The sequence below is a fragment of the Plecotus auritus genome (genome assembly GCF_963455305.1).
Source record: "Plecotus auritus genome assembly, chromosome: 7".
Taxonomy (NCBI): domain Eukaryota; kingdom Metazoa; phylum Chordata; class Mammalia; order Chiroptera; family Vespertilionidae; genus Plecotus; species Plecotus auritus.
This window is the reverse complement of record NC_137774.1, coordinates 14,277,232-14,285,135: the sequence shown is the minus strand read 5'-3', so window position 1 is coordinate 14,285,135 and position 7,904 is coordinate 14,277,232.

Sequence of the window (7,904 nt, the reverse complement as noted above, 5' to 3'; positions counted from 1 at the left end):
CTTGTAAAGTACAAGAGAGTCTGTGCTTTACCTTGAAGGCAGTGGGAACCCCTCACCTGGGGATTTCCAGAGGGTGTGGAAGGGATGGAGGAGGGGGAGAGAAAGAGAAAAAGAAACATAAAGGTGAGAGAGACACATGGATTCATTGCCTCTCACACACCCCTACCAGGACTGCAACCCAGGTACATGCCCTTGTCTGGGAATTGAACCTACGACCCTTTGGTCTGCGGGCCGGATGCTCTAATCACTGAGTCAAACCAGCCAGAGTGAGAATTGGGATTTTTTTAAAGGGTAAGAATATAGAAAGTATTGCTCATCATCAGTTCTTTAAGTTTGTACCACCATTCATCAATATATTTACTCATGGATGCATGCATGCATTCTTCAGTCAATTGCCATCTCATGATGATTGCTAGGTGTTAGGTCCTGGAAGGCCCTAGCGATAGAAAAATAGGAAGCACCGCAGCCCCTGCCCTTCAGGAATTGCAATCTCCTGGCAGGGACAGTATAAACCTGTGATTCCAATCAACTACTAAACATGCTCGAATTGGAGGATGCAAAGGGTGCTCTGAAAACACAAAGGAAGAGCATCTAGGGGACCGAAGGGTGGAGGGTAGAAGGGTCGAGGAGGTATTAAGGGAGACTTCCTGCAGGAGATACCTCCCAAACTGAGCTTTGAAGAAAGAGCAGGAATTCACCAGGGGGTGTATATCAGGAACAGCTTGCTCCACATGCAAAAGGCTGTATTTGCAAAGACTAAGAGGGAGCAAAGTTCTGGGAATTGCAAGTGGATTAGTCTGGCTGTTCTGTAGCGTTGCAGGGGTGGGGAGTGATTATAAATGAAGTGAAAGAAGTAGGCAGAAGCCACAGCTTGAAGAGCCTGATGTGCCTTGTGAAAGATTTTGGATATTCAATTTCAAACAATGGGGAACTTCTGAGGAATCTAATCAAACAAGTGACGTTTAGTTTTCTATATCCATTCTCTCTTGTAATCTTCTGGATGCCCCATGAAATATAGGTATTGCTGTTATCCACATTTTGTAGACGAGAACACTGAAGATGGAATTCTTTAGTTCACACAGCCAATTAAGGACAGAAGCAGAGCTTAAATCTAGGCCTTTGAACCAAGGGCAGTGTTCTTTTTACAATATCCCTGGTCGCCCAAACTTGAAACGGGGAACTCCTCCCAGGTCTGCACTGCTTTGGGGCTTCTTTCCAAGGGTCCTGCTCTACCACAAAGGGACTCACAGATTGAATCCTGTGCCCTCCTGCCTTCCAAACTTTTGCCCAGAGATAATTATCTTCAACATAATTCAGCCAGTCATTCTTTTTAAAAAAAATATATATATATATATATATATTTATTGATTTCAGAGACGAAGAGAGAGGGAGAGAGAAATAGAAACATCAATGATGAGAGAGAATCATCGATCAGCTGCCTCCTACAACCCCCCACTGGGGATCAAACCCGCAACCGGGCATGTGTCCTGACCAGGAATCAAACCGTGACCTCCTGGTAGAGCCATGCCAGCTGGGCCACCCAGTCATTCTTCACACTACAAGATCCTGCTCCCTCTACCATGCTGGCCTTAGTCTGCATATTTAGGGAAGACAGCAGGTACATTTTACACATCAGCTTTAGGAGAATGTATTTGGGAAGGTCTCGGTACTGGGCCTGTTTGCCCCTGGTCTAGCCCTTAAGTCCTCACATGGACAGCTGACCCTGCAGGCTCCATTTCGGTTTTAGAGATTCCTTCAGGCAATACCTTCCAACTAGAATCAGTCAATGGGTGTCCTATTGGGCAAGAAGCTGGTAGAAGAAAATGAGGAACTAGGGTTATTTCTCCCTACCCCTCTCTGCCATGGGGCAAGGGGTGTGGTGTAGGGTCTCAGGCAGCAGCTGCCTTCTCCAGGGCTCCAGTTTCCAACTTTGACTCTAGCTACTGGACTCCAGGAACCTTACTCCTCCCTTCATTCCCCCAGGCTATGGCTGGTAGAGGCCTCTAGCTATTGTTTTAAAAAGACACAAACAAATAACAGGGCACAATAGAGTCACTTTTGCTAAACCACAGCACCAAACCAAAACTTAATAACAAACCTAATTGTAAATTCAGCCTCTCCCAGGGGTGGAATTTTAAACCAATCAGTCTGGAATTTCCCGATCCACACTAGAGAGGCAATCTGCCCCATAAGCCCCCCTGCCTTCCTCTAGGGCAGCAGTTTTTAAGATTTTTAACTGGTGTGCCGCAAGAATTTTTTAAACATGCAATACCTGACTATTTAGTCAGCGCACTAACCTCTTTTTCCTTAGATTGTCAAATAAAAAAAAAATGACAACAGCCAACACAACAATAGCCATCTGATGTGAAAGAATCAAAATTTTACCTTTATGTCAGATCAGAAAAAAATATTTTTTTTGATGTGCCTCAGAATTTTAGTAATTAGTTTATGTGTGCAATGAGATGAAAAGGTTGAAAATCGCTGCTCTAGGGTATGGCATCTTTGTCTGAAATAATCCACTCTTAATTTAGTCCTCTCCTCTTTCTTCCTATAAAAACCCACTATTTTGTATAACTCATCTGAGCACCCTTCTGGGGATTCATGAATTGCTTAATAAAGCCAATTAGATCTTCAAATGTACTGTTAAATCTTGTTCTTTAACACTGTTGATAATTTTTGAATTGCCTTCATTCCTTGGTTGGCTTTCCAATCCTTGGACCATTGAAGTGGACCCTCCTAGGACCTTCTGAGGACTGTGAATTGACTTAGAGGGAGCCATGTAGCAGACGCCTTGCAGGAACTGGCCTATTTTCCCAGGATTACTCTGGCTGCTGTTTTGAGAATAGACTGTAGGGGACAGGAGAGGAAGCAGGGAGCGGTAATTGCTCTTACCAGAGTGAAAAACAGACCACAATGATTTTTGCCTCTCTTGTGAAATCCTGTGGAATTCACAGTTGTACCACATAATCCCAGGCTTGCCTACCTGACTAGAGACCAATTTGTTCTCTAGTTGGGTCGCATAGTTCATCTCTGAACCTCTCAGTGCCTGAAACAGGAGGCACCGAAAAGAAGAATGAGAAGGAAGAGGAGGAGGAGAAAAAGAACCTTGCATTTAATGAATGAATAAATAAATGGGGGGAATGGCATGACGTGTCTCTCTCGCTTATCTGTAAACTCCTCAAGCTCAAAGGCCTTATCTAGGACTTTCCTAGTCTCCCAAGTGTTTGGTGAGTGTTTGTTGAAAAGCTGACAGCCTGTTCTGTGCCAGGTGCCACAGGCAGTAGTAGCCATCACCACCCTCCAGGAGGTGCCTCTCACTGCTCCTCCAGCCTTCCTAGAGAGCAAGCCTCGGCTCCACTTTGGCAGGGGAAGGCTCCTTGTAAATGACTGGGCTACTCCTCCTCTGGACAGTGGCAGGCACTTCCTGTTTGGGGTGGAAAGGAAGCAGACAATTTCCTGTTAGCAGGTCTTTTGAGCAAAGCAGCAGAGTCTGAGCAGGGCCTGGCCCAGCCTTTCAGGCCAGATGCCTGGCAGATAGATAGCCTTTATGTGGAAGGGAAGTGGGGCACAGGGCCAGATTGGCCAGGCTTTTATTATGCTCCTAGCAAGTCCCCTGGATCCTGGTGGAGTAAAAAAACAAACCAGAAGAGGCTGACACCCTGCAAACTGTGATGAGGGTTAGGGGAGAGGGGACTGGTCTGAGCCAAAGAGCACTGCCTGGTGAGGAGGTGCTCATGTGACTGTCCTGGGGCAGGCTTGTGTACATAGTCCATGTGAGCACTCTCGAGTGTGAACCTGTGTAAAGAATATATGTGTGAGCCCTGGCCAGGTGGCTCAGTTGGTTAGAGCACCCTCCTGATACACCGAGGTTGCAGGTTTGATCCCCAGTCAGTGCACGTACAAGAATCAACCAATGAATGCATAAGTAAGTGGAACAACAAATCAATGCTTCTCTCTCTCAAAAATCAATCAATAATAATAATAAAGAATACGTGTGTGTGTTTGTTTATAGGCACCCAATACCCAGCACTTGATAGGATTTAACAACTGTCTAACTTGTTCCCCATAGAAACCCGGGGTACTAGAAAAGGCAGGGATTATTGTCCCATTTTAAGATGGCAGAAACTGAGAGAGATTAGTTGACTTGCAAGTTTCAACACTCTGTGGGGGAAAAAAAAAATCAAACCCAGTTCTGTCTTGTTCTACATTTCTTGCTTTTTCCAGTCCCGTATGAGCTTATGTGTGTGTGTGTGTGTGTGTGTGTGTGTGTGTGTGTGTGTGTACAGGGAGGGAGGGAGGTAGGAAGGTATACTTGTGAATGTGATCCAGACTGATGAGACCACATACACATGTGCTAGAGAGAGGAAATTTCTGTTTCAGAGGCAGAAGTGATTGCTAGAAAATCAGGGCTTTAAGAATTGAATAACAGCTAAAAATGCACAGAGGTTATGGTCAATAATCAATCCAAATTATCACAGCTAAAATGCTCAAAACTCCGGGAAAAGCCTCCTTTCAGCTCTCCCAAGCTAATCTCATGTCCTCATGATTCCTCTTCTTACTCCTATTATTGTCGTTTGGGGAGGTTGATCATTCTGTTAGTGCCTTTCTCTGGAGCCTAGAATTCCTTCTGATAAAATCTGCTTTGTGTTCTGCACACTTCCTGGGGAGGCGGAAGGGGCAGAGACAAAGCGGATTGTTTCTCATGTTATGAAGAGAGAAACTGAGGCCCAGAGGGGCCTTGTCCAGGTCCGCACATCCTGCCTGATTCAAGAGGTCCTGGTCAGGAAGACGACTCATTGGCCAGCTGTTGCCTTCTGTCACAGAAGAAGGAATGGTCCAGGCAGCTGCCAGCCTGGGCAGGCAACATGCCCAAGCCCTGGCTTGAGTTCCACAGAAGTCTGGTCCACTCTGGGAAAGCTGGGAGGCACTGTGGATCTGAACTAAGCCCAGTGTGGGGAGAGGGAGGGAGGAGAAACAGCTCTCTTTGAAGAGGAAGTATGAGAGGACTGCCAGCCTTGCTGGGCCAGGAACCTGCCCAGCCAAGTTAGAGTGAGAAGGAAGGAGAGAGCCAGATCCTTGGAAAACCTAGTACTATCTTCCTCTACAACACTGCTATCTAGTATTTAGTGATTAAGTAGGTCTGGAGTAGGGCTCTAGAGTCTGAATTTTTAATGTGTGCCTCTAGGTGATTCAATGCAGGTGATCCAAGAATCACATTTCATAAATTTGACTTGAGGAAAGATAGTATAGTGTTTAAGGGTGTGAGATCTGGACTTATTCTCCAGTTTTGTACCCTGACTCCATTTCTAGATTTGTGACCTTGGACAAGTGTTATCTCTGTGTGCCTCAGTTTCCTCATCTTTAAGATAAGGATGCTTACACTAGTAGCTATAAAGATTCAATGACATAATTTGTGTCAAGCACACAGCACATACATCATGTTAATTTCTCAACAAGTATTTACCATTATTATTTGCTCCAGTTCCTCATTCCCATCCCCACCCCTCTCCCACCAGAGGAAGAAATAAGAGTATTGGATTGATACAGCGATTTGTCACCACAGTATTATTTGGGATGTGGGTGATCTTTGGACTGTGCTTTGAGAATTCCTACTCCAAAGCCATTCTCCTCCTATCACTCTTCTAATGCCCTGGCTGTAGACTGAGCTTCTTCCAGTACACCTATCCTGACTTTCTTATCTTCCTTTCCTCCTTGATCCTTTTCTCATATGGCAAGCCACCTTCCTTCTCCACTCCTTCGAAAGTTATTTGGCTCAGCATGTGTCCTAGAAGGTAACACCAAACAGCAAGTCAGTTGTGGGGCTGCATAGACCTCCAGATTCCTGAAGATCACAGAATCTGTTGCTCTGGGGCTTATGAGTAAGCTTCAGAGTCAGAAGGGAACAGAAGCTTTTGCTACCCAGGTTCTAACCATGGAAACATGCTGGGAAACAGACATCCTGTGGTTGAAGCCCATGGGGCGTGTGTGGGCAAAGAAAGCTCTATTCTTGCAGGCACTTCCAACTCTGCATGGCATCTCCAAGTGACCATTAGCAGAAAGGGAATGGGGGAAGTAAGGATGGCATGAAATAATTCAACCAAGAGGAAAGCAGAGGAAGTCAACTTTCAAACACAGTAGTTGTGCTAGTTTTTGAAGTTCAGAGACCAAGTCTCACCTGGGATGCAGAGAAAAGCAGGGTCAGCTATCCGAGTGTCTCCTCCCAGTCACTCAGCCCTCCTGAGACCACTGTTTCCTGCCTCCCACTCTCCTACCAGTGCAGCTGAAACAGAGAACTCCTGGGACGTGCTAGAGGAAAGGATGGAGACATTCTTCCTGAAGAAAAAATTGGCAAATCTGGGTTTAGCTCCAGCTTGGCCCACAATGTCCTTACCAACTGGTACTCCCCAGAACTCCCTGGCCCAAAGCAGGTTTGTATCTGGCCTATCAAAATCCACCTTATTAGTCAAGGGCACCATATATCATGTCATACCTGCAGCCTTCTGACATCCTCCCCAACACACACACGCACACGCACATGCACGTCGCCCGATAAAATAGAGTACACCAAGTTAAACTTGAATTTCAGGTTAAATTTTTAGTTTAAGTATGTCCCAAATAGTGCATTGGCACATGCTTATTCTAAAAAAATGACGCGTCATTAATCCGATACTCAAGTTTAACTGTATTTTTATTTGCTAAATCTAGCAACCTTACCCAACTCACCTTCAGAATCTGCCCCATCCAGGCTCTCCACAGGACTTCACTGGAAACCTGTAGCTTGTTTTGGCTTTAGCTGAGAATCTTCGTTACAGTCTAACCCGCTAGACTGAAAGCTCTTTGAAGGTAAGGCCCAGGCCTTGTCCACAACCTCTGGCGCTCCGTTCCAGGAAAGGACTCTCTTTATTGATGTACACAAGGGCATCTGTGGAGAGGGGATGGGCAAAGAAATCCATTCTCAACTCTACGCCCCAGCTGAGTCCTGGCACGGTGATGTGCCATTGAAAGGCGCCTTTTGCCGAAACCGGTTTGGCTCAGTGGATAGAGCGTCCGCCTGCGGACTGAAGGGTCCCGGGTTCGATTCCGGTCAAGGGCATGTACCTTGGTTGCGGGCACATCCCCAGTAGGGGGTGTGCAGGAGGCAGCTGATCGATGTCTCTCTCTCATCGATGTTTCTAACTCTCTATCCCTCTCCCTTCCTCTCTGTAAAAATTCAATAAAATATATATATAAAAAAAGAAAGAAAGGCGCCTTTTTCTCATTGGTCTGCCAGAGGAGCATCTGTTTCTAATTGGTTCGTCCAGGAGGAGTGCCCCCTTTTCATTGGTTGGTTGGGAAGTGGGTGGGGCCTATTCTAATTACTCCACCCACAGGACCGCCTGTTTCAGAAGAAGGTTGTCTAATCAAAGAGGGGCCTTTTAAAAATTCCTCCACCGGCCGAAACCGGTTTGGCTTAGTGGATAGAACGTCGGCCTGCGTACTGAAAGTTCCCAGGTTCGATTCCGGTCAAGGGCATGTACCTTGGTTGGGGGCACGTTCCCAGTAGGGGGTGTGCAGGAGGCAGCTGATCAATGTTTCTCTCTCATCGATGTTTCTAACTCTATTCCTCTCCCTTCCTCTCTGTAAAAAAATCAATAAAATATATTAAAAAAAAAATTCCTCCACCGGAGTGGCACCTGTTTCTAAATAACAAAACCATTCTACGTATTAATAAACTTTCTGAGGCCCTAAGCCTTGGGATAAGAACACTTCATTACATTTGCTTAGCACTTTATAGGTTCCAAATTATTACTTTTACATCTAGCAACTCATTTAATCCACACAACTCCCGAGAGGTGGGTATCACTGTGTCCTTTGCATTTTACAGACTGAGACTAGGAGACAGTAATCTGCTTGCAGTTACTAAG